The sequence below is a fragment of the Nycticebus coucang genome, chromosome 2 (assembly GCF_027406575.1).
Source record: "Nycticebus coucang isolate mNycCou1 chromosome 2, mNycCou1.pri, whole genome shotgun sequence".
Taxonomy (NCBI): domain Eukaryota; kingdom Metazoa; phylum Chordata; class Mammalia; order Primates; family Lorisidae; genus Nycticebus; species Nycticebus coucang.
In genome coordinates this window covers 49,442,278-49,460,498 of record NC_069781.1, presented here as the reverse complement: position 1 = coordinate 49,460,498, position 18,221 = coordinate 49,442,278, and positions in this window count along the sequence as shown.

Below are 18,221 nucleotides of genomic sequence, written 5' to 3'. Positions count from 1 at the left end.
TAATCTATGTTGATGGAAAGGATAGCCACACACTATAGGAAAAGCCTTATGCCTCATGATTATACTGACTAAACTTCACATGGATGTAGCAATTTATGAACTGATAAATCTTGCAATGGTTTCCAGTATTATTAAAACTGAGAAGATTTATTTTCAATTGTTATAGTTTATAATTTCTTACTCTTGCAATATTTATTGTGAATAAGCTCAATCGACAAAATGGCAGGGCTTAAAAATGATATATTTAATTACCTAGAGCACTGCTAGTGCTTTTTACACATTTGAGTAGGCAGAATGATATTGTGTAAGCAGAATTTTTCAAAACCTAAGTAGAGTCTTTGTAAGATATCCCTATTTTGCTTTTAATCAATCCTGTCAACATCTGAACAATTTAATGAATTAGTTTCTTTTCTTTTATATTGTCCATCTTTCTGTTCTTCTCTTTCAATAATTTAATTATAATCCATTTCTAATTGCCTTTCCAGTCCTTTTTAGCTGTGTGGGCTTCCTCCACCTCAGCTTCAGGTGTAAACAGATTTTAATTTGTTAGTTTATTGAATTACATTACAAAGCACTTTAAAATGAAACTTTAGGACTACCTTTGGAAAACTGATAATTCATAGAGGACCTGAAAGAGATTAAAAAATGAAGTTAGCAAATGTTTTGTTTTGCCAAAAGACAGCAGGAATGAACATGTATAAATACAAGTTAGTTAAGAGAGGATCCAACCATAGGAAAAATGGATATTTTTCTAATGATTTAAAATAAAATTTACAAAATATAAGAAGCACTAAACAATTACATTTATCTAAGAATGGGTAAACATGTATTTATAAAAGAGTATATTATATTTGGAGAAGAGGCTGGTATATTGAATGAAAATAATAAAGGTATGCTTTACTTTTGTATGAGACAGACTATCTCTCTGTCACCTGGGCTAGAGTGCAGTGGCATAATCATAGCTCACTGCAAACTCAAACTCCTGGCATGCAATCTGCCTGCATCAGCCTCCTAATTGGGAATACAGGGGCATGTCACCACACTTAGATTATTTTCCTAAATTTTTAGAGATAGGATCTTGTTTTGTTGCTAAGGGTGGTTTTGAAATCATGTGCTCAAGTGACCATCCTGCCTCAGCTTCCCAAAGTGCTAGGATTCTAGGTGTGAGCCACCCAGCAGTATATTTAACTTTCAAAAAAGAAATTCTATTGACTTCCTTTGGGATAAAATGGTGACATTTTGTCTGGATTCAAAAGCTGGTGGCATCAATATACTCAATGTGTTTTAACACCTAATATAAAACTGATCGGCGAGTTGTAGTGAAGTGATTTGAATCACTGTCCTTGGCTTTCTGTTTTCTTCAGTTTCCGTCTATACCCTAGATAAACATATGAAGAATACAAATGACATAAAGCTGAAAGACACTGCTAATAAAAATCAGGATAGAATCTAGCATGAAATTATTTGGTAATCTCTTCATTTCTTTTGAATTTCAGTCTATCCTGTATGCTAAAAACATCAACTACACAGGGAAGAAATGCCTTGGCAAGTCTTTCACAGGAAGGGACATCTGTGTTTACTTTGATTGGTGATATGATATGGTTACAACACATTTAATATATTCTTAAATTGCTTTAGAGGGAGCATGGATTCAAGTTTACATGAAGTAATAGCTATAGAAAATATGGTGCTACTCAGAACACATTGGAATTCTTTTGTTAAATTATTTGCTTTATTTTTGGTTGTATAGTGTCAAAATAGATCTATGCAGGGGAAGCTAACCAGGGGTGCACAAGAATCTAAATATCATTCCACAGAATAATTGAAGAGTTTTGTTTAGCATTACAAATAATATGATATACACTAATTTTCTGCAAAATGAGTAAGTTTTATACTATTTAAAAAGAAAGAATGTAAGGATTCCATGACACAATCTGTTTTAGGAACATGATATGCATAAAATGAAAGAATTTTTTACTATAGGACATCTGAAATTTTTGCTAAGATGCTTGGTGACTTTTTAAGGAGTTTATAGAATGAAGTCTTTTCCCTCGTTATTGGATCATGCAACACCACAAAATGCCCTTTTAAAAACCTTGCTCACTTTCTCTCTCTATATATATATGTACACACAGACACACACACACACTGTGAGAGGAAATGATACTTAACAGAAGCTGCAAGTTTGTGCTACAGCTGTACCAGGGAGAGAATCAGCAGTGTACAATTTTAATTAAATGGTAGTCAAAAGCAAATTAAGACAAAGACAACCTTCAATAACTGTGACATAGTTTTACTGTATTATAAAACAGCTTTGTAAATGCGGTGTACAATTTTGGTTAAATGGCAGTCAACTTCACTACTCTATTTTTTCAACTTCAAGTAAAACACATTAACCAGTAATTAACTGTTACAGATGACACGTGGGAGCCACAGGAGAGATGCATGAATCATTGGCTTGCTGACAACATGGCACACCAAGTTTAAGCACTGATTTTTTTTTTTTTTTTTTTTTTTTGGCCAGGTTAGTTGCATGAGTTCTAGATAAGGAGAGTTTACCATAAGTTAGCTAGCCTCAGGTGTTCCTTTATATCAACACAGAAGGAACTGAGACAATTGCTTTTATTATGACTCTGTGCCCTGTTACCATTATTTCTCTTTGCATTCTAGTAGCGCCTTCCAAATTGCTCTTAAGTTTCCACTTCGGCCTCTCCTCCCTCACCCCTTCCTACTGTACTCCATCCTTTCTACACACAATAGCCATAGGAAATTTTGAAAACTCCATACTACATTACACCATATCTATTCACCCCACCCTAACGTCAGCTAGACTGGCCTTCACTTGTTCTTAGCTCTTCTTAGGTTCCTATTCTTCTGCTTGGATATTCTTGTGTCTCCTCCTCTCAGATCTATGTTTAAATGTCACTTCTTCAGAGAGGCCATTCTGATCTACTCTCTAAATATCAAACTTGCCCCCATGAAAAATTTCTTATATCTCCCACTCCCAAGCCTAGACCATTCTATGATTTTTATCTTTATTTTTAAAATATGTGTTTAACATGTTTTTGGTCTTATTTCCTATAGTGGAATATAAGATCAAAATGTCAGAGACTTTCTCATTATTTTATTTCTATCTCTTAGGATAATGCCTTGAAAAGCAGAATGTTAAATAATATTTTTTCAACAAATGCATATATAAAAATATAGTTTATTTTCTAAAAATAACTGATTTAGCAATGGATTATTTTATAATTATAAAATTACCCCAACTGTACTATATTTCAACTAAATTAATATTGCTGTTACGAAGCTAAAATACAAAGAAATGGGCTCAAGCCATATAGCACAATGATTTAAAAAAAAATGATTCAGAATATAAAAGAGGCAGTTATTTATGACCCTCATTGCAACAAGTTGCTAAGGTAACTACACTATAGCTAAAGCATTTCATCACTTTAATAATTATATAGATTTTCAGTAAGCACAAGATGTATTAAGTAAGATGTATCATTGTGTAAATTACTTTGGTCTAGAAACCAAGCTGCATAGCACATATTTACAGGAGATACTTTCAAGGACATTTCCTGGTAAGGATGAAAAACTAAACATGCCTAAATATTAATAAAAATATGCCATTCATAGTACAAAGTTTCTTTCAAATTCTTATCTCTACAATTTCATAAATTGAACAATGTAAACAATAATTTGATCTATAATTTTGCTAAAAGCCCTTAAATGACATTATGGATGGTTCTTTAGGGGTTTTGTGGGGTTTTTTTTTAGTATTTTCCTTAGAATACAGGTTGCTAGAGACACAGAACTTTGCTGGATGTATACTTCATGTAATACTTACTATAATTAAATAAGTCAGGATATGAATAGAGGAGGAATCTGGGAGGTCAGAGGACCTTGAATACTGCAGCAAAAGGCACTTTATGACATTAGGATCTATTAGAAGTCATGGAATTTGACTTGCCTGAGATCAGGCTCTCCTTGTCTTTTGTGGTTGATTTGACAGCAGTTAGCTGGTCCAACTGCTTAAGCTCCATAAACTAGTGATGTCAGTGCTCAGTCAGATGAAAATATGGAAAGTGTACATCATTAACAGATCTCACATCATCAAATGCAAATGAGAAACAAATAGTGTTGCATGTGTGCTCTGCCAAAGAATTCCTAGGTCTCAGGGGGAGTTAATGGATTCCTGAGGAAACTGAGAAACCTGGGAAGCTTTAAATTAAACTGAGGACTTATATCATCCATCTTTCTTTCTAATTTCCTTTCAAAACATTGATTAAGACAACAATAGTACCAGCATTTATCTTAATTATGGTAACTAATTGCAGGATTTGGACAAATGTGATACGTAGACATCTATATACCAGGGGCAGTCTCCTACTTATCTGTTTGAATTGATATTTGATATTTGATTTCACAATAAAAATTTTTTGCTTATTTGCATCTCTAGAAAGAAATAAAGCGGTCTTTTCATTCCAAGTGAAAAGCTCTGGAGCCTACTTCTATCAAGCACTTTTGCAGGTGTTAATTCTCCTCCAATAATATCTAATATAGTTAAATAATTACATTAGCAATAATCCTTTGTCTAGATAGCGCTTGATAATTTCCAACCAATAATGTCCATTTTTTTTTTTTTTGGACTTTTCTATCCTCAAAGCTAGCATTTTTAATTGATATCTTTACCTAGAAGACAAACTCAGACTCAGTACCTCATGTATGAGTGGAAAGGCCAAAACTGAATTCATACTTTCTATCTGGCATGTACATATGTCTGTTGAATTTCATCATTCAGGCAGTCCCCAAGTTACAAACATCCAACTTATGTACAACTTGCATTTATAAATGGAAGCTATCACAGGAAGTCCCAAGTTACAAACATCCAACTGATGTGTGACTCATACTTACAAATGGAGGCTATTACAGATAATAGGTAATGCACCCATTTGAACTTACGTACAAATTCAACTTAAGAACAAATCTATAAAACCTACCCTATTCATAACCCAAGGACTGCCGATAGTTCCAGAAAGAAATGGTCACTAAACTCTCTCATTTTAGCTAAAGAAGTCATATTAAGTGGGAACTGAATGAGTAATTTATCTATACTTGTTATTATAAAATACATCATGAAGATGGCAGGCTGTCACATTTGGTAATGAACAAGCAGTAAAGGATTAAGATAAAATGGAGTTCTACTTCAGTAACTAACCTTTCTACCTGTCAGCCATTAGGGCCTCAGTTTTCTTACCTGTAAATTGAAGGTAGGATCAAGTGATCTCCAAAGTCATCAATGGTCTATTTTTTAAATAGGTATAAATCATCAAAATACATTACTGTAAATATTATACATATTTTATATCTTAATGTTATGTATGCTAAAATAATTCTGTAAGTGGAGACTTATATTTTCTCAAAGACTCATTTTCTCATGATTTCCAAGGTTGTAAGAATGGGCTTAAATAATTCTGTGTAGTTATACAGTAGTAAGAGTTATTCTGTTATAGACTATGGATTCTATAGATATTCTTAGATATTTTTGGATTCTTAGATATTTTTATTGTGAGAAATTTTTACTATTTTTCATAAATTTTGATAATCTAATTTGACTCATTTTTTCCCTTTGATCTAAATATTTTCACATCCTATTTTGGCAAAAATTACTGACAATTCAAATAACAAGATTAACTTTTTTGTTTTTGTTTTGGTTAATTACATAGCACTATAAATCTTTGGTGGTGTCGGTTAGTCTGCTGAATAAGATATAAAGAGAAATATGAGGCATACATCTTTCATATACCTTATGACAGAGCACAGTCATTAGAGTTTTGAAGTTTAAATAAAAATAACTTGAACTATAAAGCTCTGAAATATTTCACCAATTTAGGAATAAAAAGTAAACTGAGTCCTATTTCTAATATTTGCAAGTAAGACCTGAATACCTACACACTCACCACCACCTCCCTACAAATTTCAGCCATGCTATGCACACCTTGATAATGCCAATACTTTATATAAAATTTGGGGAAGCTCAAAATTCACTCTTTTGAAGACCTTTGATGAAGGCCTAATTGTTTCATGTATTTTGTTTTACTCTGGCATGATATTGTTGAACAGGAAGGACAGTGTCAAGTATTAGTAAAAATTTTGACTAATTTTTTTGTATACCCAGAATCAAACAGCTTAAAACATAATGTATGTACACAATATTTGTGGTACAGTGGAAAGAACACTGGACATGGAGACAGAAATCCTGAATTCAATGTGATGTATACATTTTATATTCACATATAAATTACAAATAGTAATGTATGGCTCATAAGGTTGTTCAGAGTATTAAATAGGAAAAGATTGATAACTCTTATAAAAGACAAAGTTATCAACAAATACTGGATATTATTCTTAATACAGATATAATAAGAATAAATAAGATGAGAGCTTTCTTAAAAAGTTCCTGTTTACATGGAAAAATAAAATGAAATTTATATACTCTTAAATCATCCATCTCTTGTTTCAATAAGATGGATAGTTCTGAAAGTGGAGCAAGATAAGTATCCTGGCATTATCTGCTAAATCCCAAAGTAAAGTCTCCATAGCTTTGGCTTCCATTGTAACAATACAAATATATAAAACTTTTCTCTTTAAAGTTTTTAACACTCACTTTTTTAAGTGACAGAATTCTGAGCCTATTGTCAAGTCAGAACAAATATATTCAGCATAGTGCCAGAAAAAAAATTAATAATACAATCTTGATTTATAGCAACTGCAGGTATCCATGGTATAAATACTACCACTAAAACTGCTTCTAAGCTACCAACTTGGCACTATTCAAAGTGAAATTGGGGAGAGAGAAGTTGGGAGAAGATAATAAACACCAACTTTTCAAGCCTATGCAAGTTTGCTCCAGCAAATACCTGACATTTGTTTTGGTATCTGGTGAGTTTTAGCAAATAAAAAATAAAAATCTTGAAGGTGCTTTTACTTTGCCTTCATTTACACAGGAATTTCACCTATTTTTTTCATTGATCTTTTACTGGAAAACTGAAAAATTCAATTATGCCACATTAAAATGGTTTTATGTTCAAAACATACTTCCTTTTCCTCTTTTCTATTTCCCTCCTGCTAAATGATTTAATGTAATTCTAGCTCCAAGATTGCTTAAAAAACAAGGCACCAAATGATAGAAGACTGCCTTAGTTTTCACTTTATGTTCTTTGAGGAAAGTTAATTCCCAACAGGCTCTGCTAGCAAGAGAATGAAATACATTCAGCATAGCTTTATTTTCTTCTCATGAGGGACAAATACAACATGAAGCAATGTATCTTCTTACTTCCCAAAGTCTATAAATATGACCCATATTAATGGCAACGTTATCAGTAAAGAGAATCTACTTGCCTCTGTAGAATCCCATGAAAATGATATTAAAAATGCTAAAAAATAATTAAATCAACATTATAATGATTATATCTGGTTTATAAGACACTCAAACAGCAAGGGAATTGAGGTTCAAAGAATTATATTTAATTACTTAATTTTTATATTTAATTAATATTTAGAACAAATTAGTTAGTACTTGAAATTCTTGATTATCAGGAAATATTCATTTCTCAGTAAAATACTTACCAATGTAGTTTGAGCTTCATGACTTACGATGTGCTGGCCAAAGCACTGAAATAGGAGAAAATAAATTCTTGTTCTAAGGCTGGTTCTAATGTTGCCACCAATAAACTTGTAATTAGATCATGACCTAGCATCTTTTTGTCTCTATTACTCTTATTGTGAAATGGCAGGAAGGGAATTTTACACATTTAAGTGTTCTTTTCAGTTCAGTGCTTCCTGAATCATGGTGTTTTCTGACAAACTATTTCTCTGCAGAAAGGTTTGAAATTTTTGTATTTGTAAATAAACATTTTAAGCCCCCATTCTTTGTAATGTCACAACTGCACAATATGTTTGAATTCATGTAAATGCCTGAACTACATGGACAAACTATTAAATTATATAACCCATACTTGATTCCAGAATAAAGTTTTCATTTAACATGCTAAATTAGTCTTTTCCTAAACACTAACTACTATAAAAAAAGAAGGCCTAGTTTTAAATAGGTAATTCAGTTAAATCTCTGTTAGGAACTAAATTGTCTCCCCTACCCCCAAGTCATAGGCAAAGCCCTAACCCCCCACGTTACTGTCTTTGGAGAAAGGGCCTGAGAAGGGTTAAATGAGCATGTAAGTGTGGGATTCTAATTTGACAGTGCTGGTAGGCTTATGAAAAGAGAAAGAAACACAAAGCTCTCTCTCTCCCACCCCCCACCCCTTTAGAAGATACAGTGAGAAGGTGGCTATATGTAAGCCAGGAAGAGAGCTCTCATCAGAAAGAAAATTAGCTGGAACCATGATCTTGGACTTTCTAGACTCTGAAACTGTGAAAAAATAGATTTCTGTTGCTTAAGCTACCCAGTCTATGGTATTTTGTTACCGCAAACCGATCTATTACACATTCCTTCAAATATGTATTTGAAGCATTATGAAAGGACATACTTGTATTTTTCTCATTGTTATTTTAATAATTAAATTTAAAAATTATTTTATAACTAAATTTTCATTCTGTTGTTTATAGTTTTCTATTTAAACCCTTAAAATTACTTTAGTCCAGGTCAAATAAATATATTACCTCTTTCTCTTTTCTTTTTCCCCAATTCCGAAGAGTTACCACGTTCAGTTTATACTGCCTACTAATTTTTACTTTTCCCCTTCTCAAACTTCTGCATATATTAAAGATCCTTCATGATCACCCCCTAACTCCTCATGTTTGCTTATGTTGTTGCCTTTATTTGGAATGCTTTTCCTAAGTGTATTCAAACATGAAACTCTTTCTCATCCTTCGAAATATAATAATATCAAACACTTAAAGATAAGTACTAGGCATTTTCCTAAATATTTCATATGTACCAATTCATTTAATCCTAAAAAATCCATGAGGAAAGTGTTCTTATCATCTGAGTTTCTTTAATTCAGACTACTGAGTGATGGAAGTAATTTGGCCCATCACACAGCTAAAAGATGGTAAAACTGAAAATCCAAACTAAGCAGTCAAAATCCAGAGTCCAGGCTTCCAACTATGAAGCACACTGCCTCTCTCAGTGCACACATCACTCATTTCCTTTGTGAAGTCATCTCTAAATTTATCAAAAAATTACTGATGATGTTTTTCTTCTATGCCTTCTTGCATGTTATTCTGTTTTATTAGTTTGTCCCATTTTAAGGTTATTTTATTTTTCTCCACTAGGCTAGAAACTTAATGAAATCAGAGACCACACATTTGCACCATTTTATCTTTGTACCAGTGCTTGTTATATGGCTAACATTTAATATGTAAGTGCTAATTAAGATCATTTTAACATTTTACAAAGACCTTAAAATATTTTAATTTATTTGGAAAAAAATTAGAATAGCAACACGTGAAATCATTACATGCTTTATTTCTTATCTTTAACTATTTGCTTTTATATATTTTAAGGAAACAAGTAGTGCAATAACAGAATAATATGTCAATAACATTTGTTCTTACCAATCATTACTATCTTTAGAATTAAACAAAATATATTTTTCTATTTATAAGATGATGGTCATTTCAGAAGGAAAAAATATTTCTTTTATCTTCAAAATACTCAAATGTCTCCTAAAATAAATTAATGAGCTGCATTAAGAAGTCATCACTTTTGCAAATAGCTATTTTTGGCATTACATATGGCTTGAAAATCGCTATTTTAGGCTGTAGTTTTATGTTTAGACAATTGAAAAAAAGAGGCTATATTTTCTTCAAACAAGCTAATTATCTTCCATTTTATTAACTAGGAATCTAAAAGGTAGAATATGATATTATTGAAAATTATGTGAACAATCACCACTTTGTAAAATACCATTATCATAGTTGAGCTTACTAAAAGAATAACAATGTGCCTTGATCAATACCAGGTCAAAGTCTGGTTCCTTTCCATCACTTTCCTCTTTTACTTTTTATATAAACTATTGTGCATTCATTTTTATTGAACCTTATCCAAAAAGTAATTGTGGTTTCAAGTTTGTAACAAAGACCTTAATTATATACTTACAAATTATAAGAGGCATAATAAGTTCTAAAGGACTTCTGTGTACCTGGGGAGATTTTCTAAGTCCACCTATGGATAAATCCATTGGAGCAAAGAAGTCATTAAGAGTCTTTGTCACATGTACTAATGTGGCAACACATACAAAATGAAATGTAAGCAAAATTGAATAAAACTATGGTAGTCTTAAAATTTAGGGAATAATTTCTCAGTTGGTGAAATTCAGACCAGAGTATGTTATGAGATAATAATGCCTTGCCACTCCCAACCCAGCCCAGAGATCTCATTCTTCAACCCCTTTCTGGAAAAGAGTGAATCCATGTTTACTTGTACTTATTATGAACAGTCCTGATGAGTATAAAATATATTCTCATTGAACTAATCTACTGGGACATCAAAATATTTCCCAAATAACTACAACTAACTTGACATTTTAAGTTAATTCCTCATGATTTTCGTAATCTATTTCTATTTCCTCTCTAGTATAGTCCACAGGTTGGCATATCATAATCTATAAGAAGTTTTTACAGAAATTATATTTAGAATATAATTTTATTAAACAATGTATTGGTCCTTTAGACTCTAAAATACAAGATAACAGCATACTTTAGATTTAACTTTAACACCGAAAGGGGCTGAGACTATGAAAAAAAAAGTAACGCCTTTGTGTTTATGCATATTGCTGGGAAAAACTAAGGTTTCCATAAACTTCATGAAAATGTGAAAAAAATTGTTAATACAATATTTTAACAAATATTTATTTTTATTTTATGAACACACTAATATGGTTCCGTTAAATCCTAAATTATAGAGGCTTTTAATCTATGCGAGGGTATACTCAACTATTATAGGATATAATGTTCCCTATATAAATGAGGTACATGATTACAAATTAATTTTAAACCCTAGACCAGGGATCCTGCTGGTTGTGAAGACATAAAAACTGCTAAATGTCAGGAGTAGTGAAACTGTTCTCTTTTTTCAGTGGGTTGTTCAGGAGTATTAGTCTATTTGTTACCTGATTAGAGCTTCCAAATGTCCTAAAATGCCTGGGTCTCCCAATCCTGGCTAAGGCTTAAGGATGATAAAAACAAAATTACATGTAATCATACTCTAAATTACACCATTTATGACAGTCCTGAGGATTTCTTTATCCCATAACAAGCAGATCTGAGTGATTTTAGTGGATTTCATAGAGTGGAATTAGAGACTACTTCCCCCCACCCAGGGGAAGTGATTTAGAGTTTATATATAAAAATTAATTTGGAGTTTAACTGATGCTATGTTCTTGGTACCCAAACTTTTGTCTTGAGGAAAGGTTATAGTAAGTTGCAAAAGTAAAGTTTAAAAAAGAACAACAAATGCTAATGGGATTTAAAACTTCTTTTCAAGATTTTTATCATTCTTCCACAATCCCTATGAACTCAGGACATATTTCTGCTGCTATGGACCTCTCCTTAAATTAGAGAAGGTAATTTCTAAAACCTTTCCATGTGAACAGAGAAAGATTTTCTATCTTGGCCACTCATTTTCTCTTTTTTTAAAAAGTGCTATCTTTGATTTAAGATAATTATTCTTTAAAACTTAGTTTATTATATACATATATACACACACACATATATGTATATATAGTCATATTTAAGGTATACAACATGACTGTGTTGTATGTATCCATAACAACATAATTACTACCCTCACACAAATGAACACATTCACCTCCTTCTTAGTTACCTTTTATGTATAGGTGGTACCTAAAACCTACTCTTAATAAATTATCAGCATATAATACAATATTATTCTCTATAATCTTCATGCTACAATTCATATCTCTAGATTTATTCATCCTATATAACCACAAGTTTGTGCCCTCTGACCTAACTCTTCCCATCTCCTCCCTCTCCTTGCTTCTGAAGGAAATATTACCACTTGCAACTACATGTATGAACTAGAGGGCACACATTACCAAAAGTGAAATAAGCCAAACACAAGAAAATATGCTGAATGATCTCATTTATATGTAGAATCTAAAAGAAGCCATATTCATGGACTGGATACAGAGTCTCAAGGCAGTCATGAGAAAAGAAAATAAGTAGTGAGCTGCCTTATGGGGTTTGAAAACTCATGTTTTATTCACTGAAGATAGTACTGACAATTAAGAGGATGATGTAAAATAGCTCTGGTATTCTAGGAATTACATATATAAATATATTTTAACATAAGTTTTATCTTCTCATCTTACATCTAGATTTTTTTAAACTATGGACATCAGCATCCACTAATATTTCATGGGTAATAAGTAACTATATTCAACTTTTAATACAAACAAATCAAGATTATGTTGTGGTTTCTTGTCTAAATCTCCAGGAAACTTAGAGAAATCAGAAAGGTGAGTCCTTAAGAAATATATTTACATGGGCACTAAACATTCCTGTAAAAATTCAACCTGAGATTAAAAGGGAAGAGGCAAATATACCTGACCCAGGATAAAGGTTTAGTTGTCAGTGGGAAGAATAATTCTGAGAGCAGTGACTTTTCTTGTATTCTTGCCCTGACTGATCCCCAGGATTGAGGAAAATGGGGCTGACATTAATCTCTGCAAGAACAGTTTCACTAAGCTCTGTGAAATGGGGAATGCTTGGTGATCCTTCTAACAGGGTTAACACAAATGGGAGAGAGGCTTCCTCTCCTATCTCCCTTTCCCATATTTTTCCTTAAGCTCCATGTTCCTTAGCAACTCTGGATGCTTCAGTGCACTGCTGCTGGTGTCATCAAGAGTCACAGATTCAACTCCAGTAAGAACCACAAGGCTAGTGAGACCTTCCTTATTATTGTCAATGTGACTTCATTTGTACAAAGAGAAGATGTAACCCTGAATAACTTTAGATGGTACTAATTAGTTCCTGATTTTCATTATGTATACACACACATAGGAAGAACATTCTTTTAATGTCTCATAAGTCTAACTCAGCATACACTATTATTTAAGTCATGTTCCTTAAAAGCATACCCTGAGATGGAAATTCTGATGCAAATGAAGGGCAAGAGTGAAAATCATAAGAGAGTAAATAAAGCAAGTAAGGACAGGGGAAGGAGATAGCTAAAGATGTGGGTTTAGCTCAGTGGTGTTTAAAATGTGGTCCCCAGACCAACAGAATCAGCATCAACTGAGAACTTGTTAAAATACAGATTCTCAGGCCTCGGTCTACTGAAGCAGAAAGACTGCGGGGCAGGGTTCGGGGGGCTGTAAACCGTGTTTTTAACACAGGTGATTCTGATGTCCACTAAAATTTGAGAATCACTGTTCCAGCCAAAGTCTAACCTCAGCCTGATCTTACAGAGAACTCTGGAACACGAATGGCATTGAAACTCATCCCACTTTGATAGAGTCAGTGTTTGTACTCCCTTTAAGTTAGTAATTGGCTGCAGAGCAACCTTCCGTCTTCCAGGCAATTTTGGGTGAGGGGGTACAAATGAAACATTCTCAAGGAAAGCCTGCTGCTGAGGACTTCTGGTAAAAAAAAAAAACACCTAACAGAGGCATCAACAGCATCTACTACAACTATGTGTTCTATCTGATGAACTTTTTTTTTTTTTTCCATAGGTAAACACAGCACAGACAACTCCCCCGGCCATTGGAGGTGATTCCTAAGCCTGTGTTGTTGTTGTTGTTGTTGTTGTTGTTTATTGTTGAGGATTCATTGAGGGTACAATAAGCCAGGTTACACTGATTGCAATTGTTAGGTAAAGTCCCTCTTGCAATCATGTCTTGCCCCCTTAAAGTGTGACACACATCAGTGTGTGTCACACTTTAAATATCTGATGAACTTTTATGTGGATAGAAAAGGTTTCACTGCAACCTGAAAGACAGAGTTCTAGGAGGACCTCCAGGCATCAAATAATCTAATTTTGGCATCTGGGGCTTCCTCACTTTATCCTTTCTTTTTCTAACCAGTAGTTTTGTTTCATTCCAAAGTGAAATTGTCAAGCCCAGAGTACTGTGGACCCAGAAACAAAGAAAATGGAACAAAACTATCCAGAATAGCAAAGACCCCTCATTCCTTTAAAACTTGTATTCTGTAGCAATTTATTGAGCACCACTTCCCTGATGGCAGGAAATCTCTTTAATTATAGATATTGGGGAGAGGGCATTGTAGAGGGCATGGAAAGGACTATAGTAGTTCCCTGCAATCTGGTAGAGGCCTTTTGAGAAGTAATAACTGATTGGAAAGGAATTTCCTGTAATTAGTCACATGTCTGAAGAGAGACTTCTATGGCATAAGTTGAAGTGGATCCAGAACAGGTGCCAGGAAGGATGAAAGCCACAGAAATTAAAGAAACTCCCTGATGTTATTTCTGTCCTATTGCTGGATGTCGTCTTGGCCCCTTCTTCCTCTGCTTCTGCTCACTTTTGATACCTGTGCCATGAGAACTCTGAAAGGAAATTGAATGTGCAAATCTCGGGAATCATTGATCTGGCCTTGCAGCTATATAAACTTCAATGCTCATGTCCTAATGAAAGTCTCCTATGCGGAAAGGAGAATGTATTTTCTCAGAACATACATTGTAGTCCTTGATTATCAATAATATTGCATTTCATGTTTATTAGCCTTGACCATGTACCACATTTGGAGGCTCTTTAAAAGAGTTTTCTAATATGTATACCATATTTATACTTCCCTTAGAATCCAGTACATTGTTGGACAAATAATATATACTCTTAAAACTTGCTGAATTGATTTCTTTGATTCTATCAGACATTTTTCATTTCTCTGCTTTAAAAAAAAATAACCACACTAAAGTAACCTATAAATATAAATCAACTCCAAATAGTACAAATAGTAAAAACGTGAAAGATACTACCTAGCATTCTCTAAGCACACACAAAAGTAATGTTTTAACAATTATGTGTGTCTTTGGACCTTTTACCTCTGAAACCATCCTTATATTTTAACACAGTGAAATTTTCCTTTGTTCTCCGTTTTCCGCTGCTGCTGTCTGGTGCAATGCTTAGGAAATTCAAGGGCCCTACATAAATTCTCATGCTAGACGGTTACATTCAACACTGGTTTATTTCAGGTATATGTAAAAATAATCACACTACAAATGATTATCTGAACTGTCTGAAAAAAGAGTTTTAATTTTCCATTAGTAGCACAAGTAGGTGTATGATGATCACTAACTTGTGCTTAAAATTTGCCTATTAAAATTTCTGGCAATATGTCTACACACCAAGAGGTCTACAAGCCAGTGGAAGCTTTGAGTCATCTCAGGCCACATCGGACAATGCTAATAAGTGACTTTTCATGTTTAAGGGAGGATGCTGGAGGGTAGTGCTGGTTTCAGACAACTGAAGTGCAATAACTGTCACACATCATCAAAGACCAGTGGTGTCACTTTATTTAGCACTGAGAAGGTAGAAGCCAAGTCTTGATATGTTCCTTTGAGACACAGCTATTTATACAGAAACCACTTTTTTGATGTTGAGATCCTTCCATCTCTTTAAGGATAAAGAAAAATATTTTTTTAAGTACAAACTGAAATTTGTAGTGTTTTAACACAGTTGATTCCTAACTTCTTTTTTGCAAAAAGCAAACAAAACTAAGACTCTGTTCTGACACAGAATAAAAGACATATCTTTTCTTCAGTGAAGTTTACATCAGTTCAAAAGCAGACAAGGGAATCATCCAACTAATAAACAATGTGGACTGGTCAAGAAAAGAATACATGACAGTGTATTTTGTTCTACAGACAAGTTAGCAATTCCTATGTGGATTAGAGCCAGATTAAAGGCAAGAAATATCCTCAGGACTTTTGTAAATTGTCATACAATAACATGTTTATAATTTCAGTGCTAAATTAATTGGTTGCTTTGATTTGAATTTGATTGCTAATTTCTTGCTTTATTTTTCACCCTTTTATAGGTTGATGCTTTAAACATGATTTTAATTATAGAAATTTACTATAATTTGCATCATGCTTACAATTCCATTCAGTGCTAATTCTAATATTCACCTCATGCCCAGTCCCCTTGTAAAGAATTAGATGCTTAGAATATTTAACAACGTTATTTTCAGGACACTTGCAGACCCCCAAATTATTTAAATCCTACGAAGCTTTATCACTTTTTGTAAACATTTTAGAAGACATTTTTCCCCTCAGGCTAATACCTGGGCTCTATAGCTAGTGAACCAGACAAAATTATTATTGCTATTTATATTGGAAGGCAGGCAGAATTTCTCTACAAGACTATTTTAGTTTGTATATTTTGGAATTTCAGTGTTTAAATATTAGAGTCTCAAAATCATTATCACCTCACCCAATTCAATGCTATTTCTTAGCAGATGTTAGGAAAGGCAGAAAGGGTATCTGAATTTGGATTTGAAACAAAGACTACGTCAGTGAAAATACAGTGGTTTTATGGCTTACACACTTCACTGTCTATGTCATGGTTCTCCAAGAACAGTTCTCCAGAGAAAACACAAGGGAATAGAAGAAAAGAAAGGAAGGAAAGCACAGGGGAATGCATCAGAAAAAAATTAAGAGCTATGTACAAAATTCACAGCTTAATGCTTTACTTTAATAGTAAAAATAATTATATTTATAAAGCTGTAAATGTGAAATGAATTGACATATTTGCTTATTCAATAAAACTGATATTGTTTTCCTTTATTCATCACTCAAAGAGTAAAAAAAAAAGAATCTTATTATTAATGATTACTAGTGATGTTAAAGAATTTTTTATATTTGTAAAAGGCTTTTCCTCTTCTTTAAAACTCTGAAATATTCTCTCTCTAAATATATATGTAAGACAGGGATAGTCCTGCACAGAGGAATGACCATGTGAAGACACAAAGAGAAAGAGGCCATCTGCAAGCCAAGGAAAGAGGCTCAGAAGAAAACAGACCTGCCTACACCTTGGTCCTGGGCTTCTAGGCTCTGGAACTGTGAGAAAGACATTTCTGTTATTTAAGCCACCCAGTCTATGGTACTTTGTTATGGCAGCCTTAGCAAACTAACACGGGTACCTACAAAATATCCGCAGGTGACATTATACTTAAAGGCAAAAGGTGAATGCTTTCCTCCTATGGTCAAGAACAAGGCAAGAATATCTGCTGTCATCACGTAGTGCAAAAAGGGATATGGAGAGAGAATTGGGGAGGTTTATCAAGATGAGTATAAAATCTTGAGATACCGCCTGGACCTCCATAAGAGCTGCGCCGTGACTGCAACAGGCGCCCACCCGGACCTCTGTAAGAGCTGTGCCACCCAGACCTCCGTAAGAACTGCACTGTGATGCTGATTGGCGCCAGCCCAGACCTTGGTAAGAGCTGCGCCATGACCCCTGACCTGTGACTCATGCTTGCTGGGCCTCCTTACACCCTGACCAGGAATTGCAGGAGCCGCAAAACACCGCAACCTCCTCCTGTACCCTCCCTGCCTCCACACCGGCCTGCTCGTCTGGCTGGGGACTCTGGTAGCCTGTGCCCTCCAGAGCGAGGGCACGCAGCTACCAGAGTCCTCCCTGCCTCTGCGCAGAGCCCTTCTCCTGGCCAAAGACTGTTGAACCCTTGGGCTCTCTGTGCCAAAGTCACTGGGCGCCAGCCACTCCCAGAACTGTGTGCACCACCCCCTGCCCTGTTGCTGGATCTCATGTATCACACTCCGGAGCTGCTTCCACAACCAGAACTCCCCAGCCGGGGGCAGCCCCAGAGGAACTACACAGGGTCACTCCCTACAAAGATCCAGCAACAATAGAGTGATCCTGCTAGGGTCTAATCTTGGAGAGACACCTCCCCAACTCTGAGGACAGCCAGAGGCAACAGTGAAAAACAATCACAAGGCGAAATCAACAGAAAAACTCTGGCAATATGTATAATCAGAGTAGATGGACTCCCCCAAGGATCAATGGGGCAGACACAGCACAAGATCCCATGCACAAACAAATAGCTGAGATGTCAAAAATCGAATTCAGAATCTGGATAGCAAATAAGATCGAATTAGAATTCCAAGCAGTGACCCTAAAGATGTCTCAAGAATTCAACGAATACAAAGACCAAATAACCAAAGATTTTGACACATTGAGACAAGAATTTACATCCCT